Here is a 19,563-nt window from a genome sequence, read left to right as displayed (position 1 = left end):
TAGATTTATTTTCAAAATTGGATACAAGGTATCACTTATTGACGTCACATCACTTAAATCTAATTATAACTACTACCGCTTCCAAACTGCATGTGTAAAAGTAGCGGCGGAACAAACTACACTGCAGCATTTTCATCGGTCGTCAACATGTATGTATACATACACATAGTCACGTCCATATCCCTTGCGTGGAAAACAGAGCCAAAAGCCATTCTAATATTTCTCTTTATAAACCTAAAATGAATTTAGAAAACATTAATTTACTAAAAAGTAATAAAAAATGTTGTTTCAGCCACAAAATAGAACATACATTCATTCATATGGTCACATCTATATCCCTTACGGGGTAGACAGAGCCAAAAGTCTTGAAGAAACTGGAAGGCCACGTTTAGTATTTTGGCTTTATAATAGGATTGAGATTCAAATAGTGACAGGTTGCTAGCCCATCGCCTAAAACGAGAATCCCAAGTTTTATAAGCCCATCCCTTAGTTGTCTCTTACGACATCCATGGGAAATGAGATGGAGTGGTCCTATTCTTTTTTATGTTGGTGCCGGGAACCACACGGCACATACAGAAGTGGTATAATTGGCGAGCTACCAATTGAACGTACATCAAACTAACTCAAATCGCAAAGACGTGATTGGCGACGGCTATTCCTTACGCCGTGTGCCGTGTGGTTTCCGGTACTTTAGAATAGAACCACTTCTTAGTCTACCCATGAATATCGTAAGAGACGACTTAGCGATAGGCCTAAAAACTTGGGATTCCTCTTATGGGCGATGGGCTAGTGACCTGTCATTATTTGAATCTCAATTCCATCATAAAGCAGTATATGTAGGTGAACGTCACCTGACAGCCTTTGTGAGACTGCTGGCTCTGTCTACCCCGTAAGGGATATGGACGTGAATATATGTAGACTAAAAGGTGAAATATTTTTAAAGTTTTGAAATCCAGAGAAATGAAAACATTATTTAATGTCGACCAAGAAGTATATTAACAAGAAACAAGATGAATTTGAAAGTTGCAATGCAGAAGTTGTTATTTGTGGAACTAAAAGAGCATAAATTCAAACAAACAATAGTTGTTCAACGCCACGATAAAATAAAATGTTTAACATTTTCTTTAAGGTTACTTTTTTTATACTTTGTCTATAGTTACCGGCAGTGCCGTGTGGTTCCCTGTACCAATAAAAAAAGGAATAGGACCACTACATCTCTTTCCCATGAATGTTGTAAAAGGCGACTAAGGGATAGGCATATAAACTTGGGATTCTTCTTTTAGGCGATGGGCTAGCAACCTGACACTATTTGAATCTCAATTCTATCTTAAAGCAAAATAGCTGAACGTGGCCTATCAGTTTTTACAAGACTGTTGGCTCTGTTTACCCTGTAAGGGATATAGACATGACCATATGTATGTATGTATGTTCAGAATATCAGTAGGTATAATGTTTTTTTTTTGTGACAGGTTGTTAGCCCAGCCCCTAGAATCCCAAGTTTGTAACCCTATCCCTTAGTCGTTTTTTATGATATCCATGGAAAAGAGATGGAGTGGTCTTATTGGTCATGGTGGTTATTCTTTTTTGTATAGGTGCTGGGAACCACACGGCACAATATTCAGAACGACGACGAGTAATTTTGTTATTATTTTTTCACCTTGCTTTATCTAAACAGACAAAAAAAGCCACGATGAATAGATCTGCTAATAATATTACCCTCTTTTAAGATAAGTGGTCTTCACAATATGAAAGACATAACATAATGGCTTTCAATGTCATAACCTTTAATGAACTTGAGGATATTACTATACAAACAAATATAATGTGACTTTGACCTGAGCTTATTTTATTGTATTCTGAGAAAAGCTTACTGTAATGAAACCAAAATACACACATTTATGTGAAAGGCAATTTTGTAATTCAGTAACTTTTAGGGAGTTGAGTAATTTTGTTTGTGATGCCTTTATATTTGGCGACCTCTATGGCGCAGTGGTAGTACGCTTGCCTGTGACATCGGAGGTCCCGGGTTCGAATACCGGCCAGGGCATGATGAGAAAAGAACTGTTTCTGATTGGCCTGGGTCTTGGATGTTTATCTATATAAGTATTTATTATAAAATATAGTATCGTTAAGTAAGTATCTCGTAACACAAGTCCCGAACTTACTTCGAGGCTAACTCAATTAGTGTAATTCCCGTATATATTTATTTATTATATTGGATAAGTATGACGTTGGAATTAATGTACCTACAACTTATTTTTAATCAGTTTAAACTGTGTAAATTTCTGTGCAATAAAGATATTACAAACAAACAAACTAAATAAAAACATAAAATCACGACTCTTTCAAGTGGAGATAGGCAGAGATTCCAATAAACGATACCTGCAAACCTCTTGTATCTTCCCTTGTTGACTAAAGGAACTTCTCTTGTGCCATAAAAATAATTTTAAAAAAATAAGCTTAATTAATAATATTCAGTCTTTCATAAATTTTCAGTCTTATAAGACTGTTGGCTCTGTCTACCCCGCAAGGAATATACACGATACTATATGTAAGTATTCTTAAAAAGAGGCTTCCTTTTTTGTTTGTTTTTTGTTAAGCATTGTTACAAACTCCAGTTGCTTGTCAAATGAGTAAGTTGGAAATCTACTTCACTGGATCTGCATGAAGTTTTAAAGTTCACAAAATGAAAGTAACATATATCTTAGGGTTGCTAGAAAAATCTTATCATATTTCTGTAAAATTTGAGTGAGATCGAGTATAATATAACCGGTCGTATTTTATGACCGAATCGACTTAAAAAATAAGTATAAGTCTTAAACTTCAAAAGGCAAAAAATGTACTCGTACAAATGAACTTTAAGTTCAGCGCAATGGTCCTGAATTGGATAACTTGCTGACTTACTAATATATATAATAATGATATACCTAATTATAAAATATGAAAAAAATATTTATAGTGGAACCTGCCTACCATTACGACTAGGCACACCCCTCTTCGGAGAGGTGAGGTTGTAAAAATTTAACGCCGGGAGGAATAAAATGTGTACTGTGCCGTGTGGTTCCCGGCACCAATACAAAAAAGAATAGGGCCACTCCACCTCTTTTCCATGGATGTCGTAAAAGGCGACTAAGGGAAAGACTTACAAACTTGGGATTCATCTTCTAGGCGATGGACTAGCAACCTGTCACTATTTGAATCTCAATTCTATCATTAAGCCAAATAGCTGAACGTGGCCTATCAATCTTTCGTAGACTATTGGCTCTGTCTATGTATATACCTAGGGCTACCTAGGGCTGTCCTAGAAGTACATAATACATAAAGTTATTTTTCTTTTATGTAATAAGTATTTCTAAGACAGCCCTAAGTAGCTCTTAATTCACATTTCCGAAGTTCTGTTCACAACGCATAAAACGAGTTTATCACAGTGCATCCAAAGTTCGACGACGAAAAACTGAGTAATTTCGAGCGAAATTCCAATGAACAGACGTTTTATTAGAGTTTCGCTTTTGCAAACTCCATTTTTATATCTGACGTGTTTACGTTTACTTATAACAAGCTTCCTGTAATAAAAAATGTAAGTAAGAAAGTACTGAACACTTTAAAGCGCCACGAAAAAAATTACACCTAATATTATTATAAATGCCAAAGTGAGTTTGTTTGTTTGTTTGTTACATCATCACGCGTTATCTACTGAACCAAACGTCTTGAAATTTTGCAGGTATGTCATTGAAAGTGTAGGTGTAGGATATTCCATAGTAGGATAGGATAGTCCATGTGGAAATTGAGAAAAATCTGTATTCATTTGTACGTGACACTGAATTCGCGCGTATAGCTGGCGCTTACACCGCGCGGGCGAAGCGAACAGTATATAAAACAAACAAAAAAATATACATACATACATATATATATTATCACGTCTATATCCCTTGCGGTGTAGATTGAGCCAACAGTCTTGAAAATACTGATGGGCCGCGCTCAGCTGTTTGGCTTAGTGATAGAATTGAGATTCAAATAGTGATAGGTTGCTAGCCCATCGCCTAAAAGAGGAATGCCAAGTTTATAAGCCTATCTCTAAGTCGCCTTTTACGACATCCGTGGGAAAGAGATGGAGTGGTCCTATTCTTTTTTGAAATGGTACCGGGAACCACACGGCACATACATATATATATTATCACGTCTATATCCCTTGCGGGGTAGACTGAGCCAACAGTCTTGAAAATATTGATAGGCTACGTTCAGCTGTATGTTTTACTAATAGAATTGAGATTCTAATAGTGACAAGTTGCTAGCCCATCGCCTATAAGAAGAGTCCCTATTTAAAATGCCTGTCACTTAGTCGTTTCTTACGACATCCATATGAAGGTATGGAGAGCTATCCTTAAGCGCCGGTAACTACACTACTTTACTTGCTTGTTCAATACACAAAATATAAATTAATGTTTATCATCTTTTTTTATATCTGAAAATGTTCCAACGTACTCGTATTTAAAAAACCGCAGAAAAGTAATGTACAATTTTTTGTTTCGCTTTAAAAGTATTTTGCTTTGAGAAAAAATCAATAGCACTTAGGCTTTAACGAAAAATACTTTTATATTTCATAAATGTATTTTACTATAAGTACTTCTGTTTATAAATTTTCAAAGAGAAAATTTTGTGTGACATTTTTTATTTAGGTATTATAAACTAGGGATTGTTCTGGTAATGAGAAAGCAAATTATCACTATATGTTATTCAATACATTATTAGGCTGAGTGTAGCCTTCAATTTAACAACTTTTAACCTTTAACGTTTTGGTTTTGCCTACCCCGTATGGATAAAGACGTCAATATTATATTATTAGGTACTAAAGTCCCGCCCCGGCTTCGCACGGGTAGCATTTATTTATATAAACCTTCTTGAATCACTCTGTATATACATATAAACTGCGCCGTGTGGTTCCCGGCATCAATAGAAAAGAAATTGGACCACTCCATCTCTTTGCCATGGATGCCGTAAAAGGCGACTATCCCTTAGTCGCCTATCGGCTTATAAACCTGAGACTTTTTTTGGCGACGGTCTAGCAACCTGTCACTTTATATGAATCTCAATTTGATTAGTAAACCAAACAGCTGAACATGGCCTATCAGTCTTTCAAGACTGTTGGATCCCGCAAGGGATATAGATATGATTATATATACATATGTATGTAAGTATAGAAACTGTATCACATGTGTAGTTTTAAAAATCTAAGTGTACATGCATAGAATAGAATAGATTTATTTTCAAAATTGGATACAAGGTATCACTTATTGACGTCACATCACTTAAATCTTTTAATTATAACTGCTACCGCTTCCAAAGCGCATGTGTAGAAGAAGCGGCGGAACAAACTACACTGCAGCATTTTCATCGGACATACAGATATAAGGACAGACGCGAGAAGCTACTTTGCGAGATGATGATGATGGAGAGAGAAAAGTCGGAAGGCAGACCCTGGGCCCCGAAACACTTCTGTGGAGGGCGCAACAGGGAACACGCAGAGATGAGACTTAGCTTTCTGTAGTGCACAGTTATTATTTATTAAACAGTGTAAACTACTTTGGATTCCATTAGTTACATACATACATATCGTCATGTCTATATCCCTTGCGGGGCAGACAGAGCGAACAGTCTTCAAAAGACTGATAGGTCACCTTTACTTGACTTAATGATTGAATTGAGATTCAAATATTGAGAGGTTGCTAGCGCACCGCCTAAACAAGAATCCCAAGTTTGTAAGCATATCCCTTAGTCACCTTTTACGACATCCATGGGAACAAGATAGAGTAGTCTTATTCTTTTTTTATTAGTGCCCTACACACACCAACCAACATTCCATTAGTTCTCCGGTAAAAAAGGTGCAATTTCAAATTAGACGGACAATAAAACAACTTTCATCTCAAAATAACACGAACACAAACATAATGTTCGACAATTCCTATCAAGGGAAGGTTCATCCCGTGTAAAATCAATTTCCGCCACTTACATAAAAGAACACACGTTCAGAAATAACGCTTCACAGGACATGACATAGACTGTTAATTTTATTTCGCTGGAATGATTTCTTGGGGCCATTCCGTTTACATAAAATTAATTCCGAAACATTGAATTATGATGTCATTTTATTAATGCATTATAATAAATGCAGTATTTACACATATACATATATATAATCACGTCTATATCCCTTGCGGGGTAGACAGAAGACTGATAGGCCACGTTCAGTTATATAGGTAGGTATGATAGAATTGAGATTCAAATAGTGACAGGTTGCTAGCTTGTCGCCTAAAAGAAGACTCCTAAGTTTATAAGCCTATCCTTTAGTCGCCTTTTACAAAATCAATGGGGAAGAAATGTAGCGGTACTGATCTTTTTTCTAATGGCACACACAGTTGTATATAATAATTTTATTTCGTTTCGAAGCCAAATATAGAAATCAGTTAACAAGTTTGCAGAAATAAAAACAGATCTTCAAATATTATTTGATGATTTATTTCCTTAACTAGCTTTCACCCGCAGCCTCGTCTGACAGTAGTTTTATTTTTGAAATTAAAAAATAATTATTTGGAAACACATACCTAAACTTCTTTCCATTCTTCTTTTAAGCTATGGGCTAGAACTGTTGAAACCTGTCACTCATTAAGCCATAGGTATAGATGAACGTGGCATTTCAGTCGTTTTGAGACTGTAGGCTCTGTCCACATCGTAAGGGATAAATACGTGATTATACATATGTATTCGTTATTGACGGCCCTTGTGGCGCAGCGGTAGTACGCTTGTCTGCGACACCGAAAGTCCAAGGTTCGAATCCTGGCCAGGGCATGATGACAAAAGATTTTTTTCTGATTAGCTTGGGTTTTGGATGTTTATCTATATAAGTATTTATTATAAAATATAGTATCGTTGAGTTCGTATCTCGTAACACAAATCTCGAAATTACTTCGAGGCTAACTCGATCTGTGTAATTTGTCCCGTATATATTTATTATTGGTGCCGTGTGGTTCTCGGCACCAGTACAAAAAATAATAGGACCACTCCATCTCTTTCCCATGGATGTCGTAAAAGGCGACTAAGGGATAGGCTTACAAACTTGGATTCTTTATTTTAGGCGATGGGCTAGCAACCTGTCACTATTTGAATCTCAATTCTATCATTAAGCCAAATAGCTGAGCGTGGCCTATCAGTCTTTTCAAGACTGTTGGCTCTGTCTACCCCACAAGGGATATAGACGTGACCATATGTATGTATGTATGTATGTATATTTATTATTTATTTATTTATCCATCTACGTGAACAGTGTTTTATGTTTCTCTGCAGGCGACTGTAGATTCCAAGTCATCACGCCGACAGCTGTGATAAATGACGTTAGACAAACAAAAATACCACTTATTATCCCTTGTAAATCAGGAACGTGATTTTATAAATAAATTTAACATCCACGCATTCTAAATTACATTGGTATTTCAAAATAAAGCCGTGTCTCTTAATTTGCTGGAGAGAATGTGATGAATTAGTTTTATTTTGTTGAAATAGATTGGAAATGTTCGTAGTGTGTGGATAATGCCATAATAAAAGTTTAATTAACGACAGCTGAAAGTGGACATCCGTCTTTCAAGACTGCTGGCTCTGTCTACCCCACAAGGGATATAGAAGAGACGAGCTGTGCCCGTGATTCCGTCCACGTGGAATAATTTTAATTAATATTTTTTTTCATTTTCCATTATAACTTCGCTCCTAATAGTTGCAGCGTGATGTTTTATAGCATAAAGCCTATCTCGATAAATGATGAATTCAACACAAAAATAATTTTTCAATTCGAACCAGTAGTTCCTGAGATAAGCGCGTACAAACAAACAAACATACTCTTCAGCTTTATAATATTAGTATAGATTAAATGAGTGAATGAATGATAGTTTATTACGCTTCACTAGAATATTGTGTAAATAACCCAAAGCACTTTGACAGGATTCAGGATGTTAAATACGTATAAGGAAACTTTTCAACAAACTCCCAGAGTATAATGGACCCGATTAAGGATCCTTTGAATTAAATATGCTTCTATTGCTATTTGTGTTTTGAAGTTACAACAAAACGAGGTACGTTATTATTTGGTTTGAGTCCGTAAGTTCAGGGTTTTTAGTTCAAATTCAACTCTACACAGTCGCCTTAAGTTAAGTTTTTAAATTTCAAGAATGTCATTATTTTAATGACTTTCATGAAATCAACACACATAAACCCTGTCGAATTCGCTTATATTTTTTCGTTTTCTTTTACCAGACATTAATTCATTCATTCATATAATGGGTCATGCAAATGGGTCTATTATATTATATTGCGTTTATTATATTTATTTTTGAAGAAATTTCTTTTAAAATAAGTAGCATCTTTGTACTACAAAATTACCTACTGTAATAAATGCTGTTGTATACAATTTTGTGTACGTAAATAAATAAATAATAATGGCTAAATAGCTGGATGCTTTGATGTTGGAATTGAGATTCACATAGTGACAGGTTGTAAGTACATCGCCTTAAAAAATAAAGTTTATTGAAACCAATTTTTTACAATTCAAGTAACGTAGTCAGTAAATTAGGCTAAAATTCAAAGGGAAATACATTGTGAAATTCTCCGCCAAAACGCCTACGGAATAACAAAGCCAATTTGTTTAGTAAGTCGTAAAAATGGAGACGAAATTGTTTTTGACACCTGTCAATAAATAAGGACGGAAAAAGAAAACAATAAAAATTAAGTTACTGTATGACAGGCGCGGCCTTGAGGGTAAAAAAAGATGTGGAGTATATATGTGGTGCCGTGTGGTCCCCGGCACTATTACAAAAAAGAATAGGACCACTCCATCTCTTTCCCATGGATGTCGTAAAAGGCGACTAAGGGATAGGCTTATAAACTTAGGATTCCTCTTTTAGGCGATGGGCTAGCAACCTGTCACTATTTGAATCTCGGTTCTATCATTAAGCCAAATAGCTGAACGTGGCCATTCAGTCTTTTCAAGACTGTTGGCTCTGTCTACCCCGCAAGGGATATAGACGTGACCATATGTATGTATGTATGTATGTATGAGTATATATCACAGAGGAGAACGCATGATTGGGTAAAAAAAATCTGTTTTACCAAAGTCGTGAATTGAATAACATATTGCAGGAAGCGTGTTTGCTATATATTTTTTTTTTCACCATTGTCATAGAGTAAATAAAACATTGTTGAACAGATGTCTTAATAATATGTTTTTTTTTAAATCAAAATCGTGGGGTTAATATCATATTGGAGACCGCATGTATATATACAGCTATTTAAACCACACTTGTATTTAGAAATATCTGCTATTAGATTTGTTAAAAATATAGTCGTTTGACTTGTAAAATAGGTCGGATGACGAAGTTGATTGCTAAGTATTCTCAAATACTGGCTATACTGTGTTATAAAACAATGTCATGTTATGTTTATAAAATTACAACTGTTATTGAGCATCTTATACGTTTACTGATAGTACTTTTTATTTGTAAATAAAATTATGTAACTTAATGTAAAAGGCGGACTCGATGCCATTTGGTATTCTCTACCAGTCAACCAGCTGACCAAACAGAAAAAGTTGGTGGTGCGATAAAGTGCACATGAATATTTACAGCTATCATAAGACAGTATTATTATCCTGTTTCATTTTGTAAGAACTTCATTTTCCCCACACATGCAACCTCCATTATCTATTTCCTCCGTGTAAAACCAGTGAATATTGAAATGATAAATATTTTTTTCACATGACGACTGTAAAGTACATTTGCGTGTCATTCATGAAATATAGCTTTGTATTCGATTGTACTTTTCGGGGCCATTATATAATGGTCTGTGTTTGAAACAAAAGAATGGTATTTGTATAGATTTTCGTCATGAATTACATATATCATGTGGAAGCTTTGTTTGCATTGAATATTTGGTTTAATTTAAATGTCAAGCAGAACATATTTCAGAATGGTGACATAAAATTTAAATCGTCAGCTTTTTTTGTGATACATAAAATTGGTCCTGAAGGCTTTCTTAAACGTTATAAAATGGTACATGGCTTTCTAAATGGCCTGTTTTATAGGTATAAAAAGTTTTTAGGCCTGTTTTTACCGCAATCGTATCAAAACTTTAAACTTTGATTTTTTTGTGTAGTATTAGCTGTCTGGCTAGACACTGTCTAAAGACTAAAGACTGTCTCGTAGACAGTCTTTTTATAAAATTTTGCCTGACGCACCATAACGGCACAGGATCAAATTGGTCACGTTAAATACCTACGACTATTTACTAAATTATGTACATTGTTTGAATGAATTAAAGGTGAATAAACCTGCGTATCTAGGGTGCAGAGGTCAGACGAGAGTCACTTCGTATAAAAACTCTGACTTATCTAATCCAGGTTCAAGAGTATCTAGTATGCGGAGGTCAGACGAGAGTCACTTCGTATAAAAACTCTGACTTATCTAATCCAGGTTCAAGAGTATCTAGTATGCGGAGGTCAGACGAGAGTCACTTCGTATAAAAACTCTGACTTATCTAATCCAGGTTCAAGAGTATCTAGTATGCGGAGGTCAGACGAGAGTCACTTCGTATAAAAACTCTGACTTATCTAATCCAGGTTCAAGAGTATCTAGTATGCGGAGGTCAGACGAGAGTCACTTCGTATAAAAACTCTGACTTATCTAATCCAGGTTCAAGAGTATCTAGTATGCGGAGGTCAGACGAGAGTCACTTCGTATAAAAACTCTGACTTATCTAATCCAGGTTCAAGAGTATCTAGTATGCGGAGGTCAGACGAGAGTCATTTCGTTTAAAAACTCTGACTTATCTAATCCAGGTTCAAGAGTATCTAGTATGCGGAGGTCAGACGAGAGTCACTTCGTATAAAAACTCTGACTTATCTAATCCAGGTTCAAGAGTATCTAGTATGCGGAGGTCAGACGAGAGTCACTTCGTATAAAAACTCTGACTTATCTAATCCAGGTTCAAGAGTATCTAGTATGCGGAGGTCAGACGAGAGTCACTTCGTATAAAAACTCTGACTTATCTAATCCAGGTTCAAGAGTATCTAGTATGCGGAGGTCAGACGAGAGTCACTTCGTATAAAAACTCTGACTTATCTAATCCAGGTTCAAGAGTATCTAGTATGCGGAGGTGAGACGAGAGTCATTTCGTTTAAAAACTCTGACTTATCTAATCCAGGTTCAAGAGTATCTAGTATGCGGAGGTCAGACGAGAGTCACTTCGTTTAAAAACTCTGATTTATCCAGGTCAAAGATCATACACACACCTCAGACTCCAAGGAGATGACGAGGCAACCAGGACTAACGCCAGAAAGGTGATCACTGGTGCCGTGTGGTTCCCGGCACCTATACCAAAAAGAATAGGACCACTCCATCTCTTTCCCATGGATGTCGTTAAAGGCGACTAAGGGGTAGGCTTACAAACTTGGGATTCTTTTTTAGGCGACGGGCTAGCAACCTGTCACTATTTGAATTTCAATTCTATTATTAAGCCAAATAGCTGAATGTGGCCATTCAGTCTTTTCAAAACTGTTGGCTCTGTCTACCCCGCACGGGATATAGACGTGACTATATGTATATGTATGTATGTAGGTGATCACGTAACGTTTTCATACAAACGCTTAGTATACTACTGAGCGAAACAAGCCGACCAATGAGAACAAGCCGCGAATCTGCAATTGGCAGCGAAACAGTACAGGCAGCCTCACAAAGAGAAGCGTACAAATCTACCGGCTTATATCCGTCGGCGGCTAATCCTGTCTTCCTCATCTCGATTTGGTTGATGTAGTCTCATTGTTCTTATCGTTTTGTCCCCACCTTTTTAATTTGCATATAGAAAATTAAGGACTGTCTTATTCATTTACGATAGCTCATCCGAAAACACACTGAAAGAAATTCTCTAAAATTTTTGGCGTCAAGTTATAATGACGTCATCTCTAAAGAAGATCTTTTTAATTTTCTTATAAAACCGAAAAACCCACAAGAATATTTGAAAAGAAACGTTATAATATATGTTATTTACGACGCGCGGCTAATTGAAATTGTTGAACTGCATTTGTGGAAATTATCATAAATTCTCAAGAAATTGTAGTCTGGTGAAGATACTCGTAGTACAAACAGGAGTACAGCGTTTGGTTGCCAAGTGATTTCAGATTCATTCCGTACATCGGTACGGTACCCTACTTTCGGGGAATTGGCCAATAAATCCTTTACTGACACCTTTTTTGGGTGATTAATTTTAGCGTGATTGATTGATATCGGTGATGTAAATGTTAACAGTTCGTTCAACCAATAGATCCAGATCGGCCAGTTTAGATACATTTAAAAAAAGCCTTCATAAACTACTCGTTGAGAAATGCTATTATAAGCTTGATGACTTCCTAAAAGACAAACTGTAATCAATGTTAATTATTTTATTTTTTATTTATGACTTTATATTTGTACGCCACTTTGGCAAAATACATAGCACCTTAATTGTATTGACATCTTTGTATTTACCTGTATTTACAAATAAATTATTTTGATTTGATTTGATTTGATCCAGGAGATATTTGAAAATACCGCAGCAATTTCAAATAATACTACTATACTTTACTACTACCGCAGAAAATTCAGGTTGGCTGGAAGAGATCCTACTTAGGGATAAGTCCACCTTTGTACTGTACTGTTTTTATTTGTAATGTACTACTCCTTTAGTGAACAATAAAGCATTTACTTACTTACTTACTTAATACTAGACAAGATTCGAGGGAGCATTCAACAAGTGAGCAAATTAAAAAAAATCATTTATACATTTCGAAGTCATTTAGGAATACTATTACATACATAATCACGTCTATGTCCCTTGCGGGGTAGGTAGAGTCAACAGTCTTGAAAAGACTGAAAAGCCACCATCAGCTGTATAGCTTCACAATGGAACTGAAATTCAAATAGTTACATGTTGCTAGCTTATCGCCTACAAAAATCCCAAATTTATTAGCCATTCCTACATATAGCCATTCCTATATTAAAGTGCTAACTACACGTCAAAATCACATACTCAATACAACGAACTCAATTTAACGGTCACTTTGAAATTCGCCGTGTGGTATCCGACATTTGGCATAGGACCACTCCAAATATTTCCCACGGGTTTTTGTGTTTAAGACTAGCGACTCGCCCCGGCTTCGCACGGGTGCAAAATTCGGAAAAAATTATACATAAAAACCTTCCTCTTGATTCACTCTACCTGTTTACAAAAAACCGCATCAAAATCCGTTGCGTAATTTTAAAGATTTAAGCATACAGACAAACAGACTAAAATAGCGACTTTTTTATACTATGTAGTGATAGTGATTCCTACATATAGCCAGTCTTATACTTAAGTGCTAACTACACGTCAAAATCACATACTCAATACAAAGCACGTTTAAGAATTTTGAAGACACTAGATTTGAGTTCATAAAACAAAGAAACATTTATGAAGAAAACGCTAAACTATTCTAAAACTCCACAAGGCAGTTTCACAAACTGTAGGTACAGCATCACGGAGTCCTACGGGACTTATTAACGCATTCCACTCCCCCTGCCGTGATTCACGAGCGTATTCCAAATGCGTCCTTTATGTGGTTTGGTGCGAGGATAAAGATTTTAGAGATTTTCATTACATTTAAAATACGTGAGTGAATCATATTTTCTTTTAATCTGTTTTTGTTTACGTAGAATTAACAGAAATTAACTGGAACATTATGTGAAAATAATTTTATTTAATTAGCAATACGGTGTTTACTGATTATATTTTTGAGAACATACCTACACGTATTTTTTTCTTTTTAATTGTGTTTTGTAAAAGACGTAGTGTTCTACACTTTAGACACAAAGGCTTGATTTTAGGTGTTTCAAAATCATATTTCCCAAAAAGAAAAAGAACTAGCGATGCTAATGTTATCTCTGTGGACAGTTTTCTCAGAAATATTTGATCTGACCAACCGCTTCCGCTTATGACTTGTTCCGTTTCAGATGTTTTTTAAATAGCCTTTTCGTAGCTTTTTTCAATTTCTATTTGGGAATGCCTTTGTGAGTCTGGAGCGCGCCGTATGATTTGTGAGTGCGAATATTTGAAATTCTGTATTTTGATTTACTCATCTCTGTTTGGAAACTAAAAGGAACTATTTTCAGTTATAATTAATGCAATTTTATGTTCTGTTGTGCGTTGCACCAATGGTTTCCGGCAATTTAAATCCTTTCCTAGTAAGAATCCGAAAACGACGAGCTTGTATGAAGAGAGTTATGAATGTGGATAAAGCGAAAGAAGTGTGCAGGGATCGTGGTAAGTGGAAAGATGTAGTCTCTGCCTACCCATCCGGGAAAGAGGCGAGATTTATCCTAGTGAGACCCCCTTAATTTACACACATACATACATACATAAAATCACGTCTATATTTTTTGCGAGGTAGACAGAGCCAACAGTATTGTCACTAAACAAGGAATTCTCGTAACAGGAACACCTAGCGTGGTGAACATCAAGTTGAGTAAGCATCAGATTTTTAGAAGTCCCGAACTTAGGTTGTTCTAAGTTAGGACTGAGTAAGGGACTTGTTAGTGAAACAATAATTTTAAAAAACTTACTTTTTAGTTATCAATAAAGCTTATATCTGAATAACATTACCGTTAAAAGACCACTGAATCAAAACGCTCTCAAACATAATGGCGTCAACAAAATTACCATTAAAGATCACAATATCCGGCCTTTAATCGCCCGCTTTGAAATTATCAACAATTCCTCATTACAGAATGTAAACTTCTTCGTCCCGGTTAACCGGGAATCTTCACTCTTCTGGAGAGGAACCAGGGGTGCGCCATTACGACCTTTATTCAAGATAGCTGTGCCCGCGACTTCGTCCGCGTGGAATAGTTATTTTGGGCATCATTGAAATTTGAATAAATTTCCCCGTCTTTTTTTCACATTTTCCATTACTGCTTCGCTCCTAAAAGTTGCAGCGTGATGCTATATAGCCTTAAGCGTTCCTCAATAAATGAGGTGGGATTTGAATCTATAACATGCACATTTTAGCCGGACACCTAAACCGTTCGTCCACCGGCGCTCTTTATTATGGCATGTAAACATCAACAGGCTAAACACATTACATGCTGCTAATGGGAAGCTTGGGTCCTCTCACTGGGCATAAATAAACGTTGGGCGACCGCCTTTGTGCTACAAACTGTACTACTTTCAGACAGGATATGATGTTTATGATCTTCTTGTAAACATTTGAGAAGTGATAAGTCTGTGGTGGGCCGGTTTTTAATGATATTCAGTATTTTTTCCATGTTCGTCAGTTGCTATTCTTCTATCAGAGCTTTTACAACTCTAATAAATTCTTAGTCATGAACGAACCAAAGAAAATAATAATAAAGACTAAAATCAAATTTCAAGCTGCAATCACAGATTGTTTACAATTGTGTTTGAAAATAACAGATTTGCAATGATTCTAAGGGGTAGGTTTATAAACTTGAGTCCTGAACTGAACTTGAACCTGTCACTATTTGAATTTCAATTCTATCTTAAAGCCAAATAGCTGAACGTGGCCTATTAGTCTTTACAAGATAGTTGGCTCTGTCCACCCACAAGGGATGTAGACGTGATTACATGTTTGTATGTACATATGTATGCAACGATTTTTCTAATTTATTCCGAGATCAAAATAATGAACTCAAAAAACGAGTCAAACTTAAGACGAATACAATAAAATTGCGGACTTTGATCATGAGTCCACTTCAACCTTTAACAATTCCTGTTAAAGAGAGAGTTTCTTGGAACTAATATTGAAGGAAAAGTGGAAACAAACTTTCAAAGCAATATCATTTTAAAAAACTACAAAGAAACTTCATAGCGCTTTATCGGCACTAGATGTTTTAAGGAGAGGAATAATTTAGTTCCGTATGCTCTCCACTTCGACTTTTTATATTTATTGCGTTGTTTATTATTGACTTCTTTTGAAGTATGTTTGATTATGTTCCCGGCGCCAATACAAAAAAAGAATAGAACCCATCCATCTCTTTAACAAGGATGTCTTAAAAGGCGACTTAAGGATATACTTATAAACGAAGAAGAAAAGAAGGTACTTACGAGTATTGTAAGTGTGTTCCATCAAACAATATTCCTTCTTTACCATACTGATTCCGACGTTAGCGTAAAACGAGGAAAATGTTACAGTAATAATGCAAAGAAAGATATATGATTACTAATGTAACGAAAAACAATATTTTATTTTCCGTCGCCTGTTATTTTAGGACGGGATAATATCCCATTCGAAGACCCTTAAGCAATATATCTCAAAGAATAATGCATAGATTTTCCCTAAAGAAACAAAGGCGTAAAAATTACATTTATTTTTATATACATACATTATACGTACTTACTAACATATGTATCCGCTGATATATACGTGATTATTCACATCTATATCCCTTGCGGGGTAGACAGAGCCAATGGTTTCGAAAAGACTAATATGCCACGTTCAGCTGTCTGGCTTAACGATAGAATTGAGATTCAAAAAAGTGATGGCTAGCCCATCGCCTAAAAAAAAAAATCCCAAATTTATAAGCCTATCCCTTGGTCGCCTTTTTAAGACATTATTGGGAACAAGCTGGAGTGGTCTTATTCTTTTTTTTTATTAGTGCCGGGAGCCACACGGCACTTTTTTTACAATACGTGTTCTTCACCAGTCCCTCGGGATTTTGTATAGTTATTATTATACTTATTTCATTCAGTATTTTGGAAGGTCAAACGTTGGCGTCAGATATTAAATGGCGTAAATTTCCAGTTACATCCTTCCTCACCTCTCGTGTTAATATCTATCATAATCAGGGTCATCATCATCATCAAAAACTGAATGAATGTGCTTATTCCCTTAGTCACCTTTTACGAAATCCACGGGGTAGAGAAGGAATGCTTCTTTTCTAGTGCTGGAAACTACAGGGCACAACAGATTTTAAAATATTCTGACCTTTGTGAAAACGATTTTCTATCCGGAAAAGAATGGCCTATTTTTCAAATTTTACGATTTGCACAAAATTATGTGGTTCATTTTCTGAAATATTAAAAATTTGGTTTATTTACATTATTAATATTTTAACTTTTTCGATAAATTATTCTTATAGGTATATTAAACTGATTTCAACAAATTTGCAAATACTTTTTTTTTAATAAGAATCGCGGGCGAATGCTAACTTTCTAAATCGCTCGTATAGCTTAAAGATATTATATTTCCTTACTTAATATTTTCCAGACGCGCCGCTTACGGTTTACGGCTTCTGTTATTGACAGTTTTCCCGCTTTTCTTTATTTCAGGAAAATATAGTTTTACGGTAACATGCGCTGCCGTTGGCGGTAAAATGGCTAAAAGCCTCAACACAAACGCTCAGTTTCTTACCAGAATAACCGGATAGCTATTGTTTCTTATCGAGAGTTATCGAGAGTTATCGAGATTGAATTGCTTCAACGTGTATTTATTAATAAAAATATTTTTTATTTTCAAACTTTTGCATTGCATTGTAGGTACCTACTTACTCTATGTGAATACCAGCTCCTCTCTAGAGAGGTAAGGATGTAGTTGAAATTAAGGCCAAGGGGAAGAAAAAGATGATCACAAAACAACAAAAATATTTATCAAAAAAAAAAACTAACATTCGATGAAAAAAATTGAGTGAGACAATTATAGTATGTATAAAAAAGATTGTACAAAATCAGTTAACAACTGTTAATAACTGGCTGGGTAAATGTGTAACAAATTAAAAATAAAACATACATTTAAATTTACACCTACTTAAACAAAATTATTTAAAAAAAGAAGAAGTTTAGTTTTCATTCAAATATACGATGCTGAAACCGTTCCGTTATTACATAGTGTTTCTAAATTTAATTTTGACAACCAGTGTAGTTACAAACTATAAGAATTGTTAGCACAAATATACTTATTTCCGCGTTACAAATTAAACGTCCTAGTTTACGTAGTAAATCAAATATCCCATTGAAACTTGTGTACTTAACCCAAAGGTAATTAATATAGCTGAAGTAAAATGAAACTTATAACGAGCAGTGCAAAGCTCACTTTGAATTAGCGACTGAGATAAAGAGATAGATTAAAACTGGAAGTTCTCAAAGTTGTAACAACTTCATTGTATCAAAGACAAGTTGGGAGTAAGAAATGTACTGATCTCAGTTAACTATAATTCGAAGTGTTTTTGTCTGCGTAGGTATTTCCTGTATAAATAATTCCAATTCCAACCAAAATTGCGAAAGCTAGTTTATTAACTGAACTAATCTTCTTGAAATTTCGTGTTAGATATAGGCAATAGATAAACGAGCAGACAGATTGAAATGATTCAGTTATAGTTCCATTTCTTTCCAATGGATGTCGTAAAAGGCGACTAAGGGATAGGCTTACAAACTTGGGATTCTTTTTTAGGCGATGTGTTAGGAACCTGTCACTATTTGAATCTCAATTCTATCATTAAGCCGAATACCTAAACGTGACCATGCAGTCTTTTCAAGACTGTTGGCTCTGTCTACCCCGCAAGGGATATAGACGTGATCATATGTATGTAGGTATGTATCATTTTTTCATGTATCTCATGCAGCTGCAGCGAAGTCAATGCGTATGGCCCAATTGAAATGTCAATGTATGCATTCAGATTTCACACTTCATTGTTATATTACTACAATAGAACAACAACGAACACTTCTAGAAGCCTTCACACGATAGAATCTGTGTCATTGTAGTATTGCTTACAATCGGCTATCGATACGTTATAGAGTAAAGGTAGTAGTCCATAGCTGAGCATGGAGAAGCTACGAGTTGAAATTTGTATTAAAGATTTGAAAAAATTGATTTGAGATTTAAAAAAAAAAAATTTCTATTGGTACCATACGGCACCAAAAAAAAAAAAAAGAATAGGACTACTCCATCTCTTTTCCACGTAGTTTTACCAAATTCGTAAATAAAGAAATTCTGATTCTATTTTGGGATTACAAATTCATTTTAAGTACTTTTTAACACTGATTAAATTAATAAATAAATATATACGGCACAAATTACACAGATTGAGTTAGCCTCAAAGTAAGTTCGAGACTTGTGTTACGAGATACTGACTCGTCGATACTATATTTTATAATAAATACTTAAATAGATAAACATCCAAAACCCAGGCCAATTAGAAAAAGTTCTTTTCTCATCATGCCCTTCCCGGGATTCGAACCCGGGGACCTCCGGTGTCACAGACAAGCGTACTACCACTGCGCCACAGAGGCCGTCTAGATGGAAATGAGATTCAAATTGTGACAGGTTGCTAGCGCATCGCCTAAAAGAATATCATGTTTATTAAGCATATCCCTTAGTCGCCTTTCACTTAAATTTAGATAATGTAGTTACAACGATACGGTCGATTAGACCCACGATTGTATTTACAATATATAACTTAAAATTACAGAATGGTAATCTGTGCTATGGAGTCATTACCTTAT

General features: G+C 35.4%; 1 protein-coding gene across 1 annotated transcript in view; it reads right to left on the bottom strand.

Annotated features, from left to right (window-relative positions):
• The window catches only part of LOC106133081 (uncharacterized), a 73,823-nt gene that overhangs the window by 30,603 nt on the left and 23,657 nt on the right, over positions 1–19,563 (bottom strand). The window lies entirely within an intron of this gene.

Source organism: Amyelois transitella, chromosome 10, assembly GCF_032362555.1.
Source record: "Amyelois transitella isolate CPQ chromosome 10, ilAmyTran1.1, whole genome shotgun sequence".
Classification (NCBI taxonomy): Eukaryota; Metazoa; Arthropoda; class Insecta; order Lepidoptera; family Pyralidae; genus Amyelois; species Amyelois transitella.
Note: the sequence above shows the minus strand (reverse complement) of the source record. Positions and strands in the feature narration are given on the sequence as shown.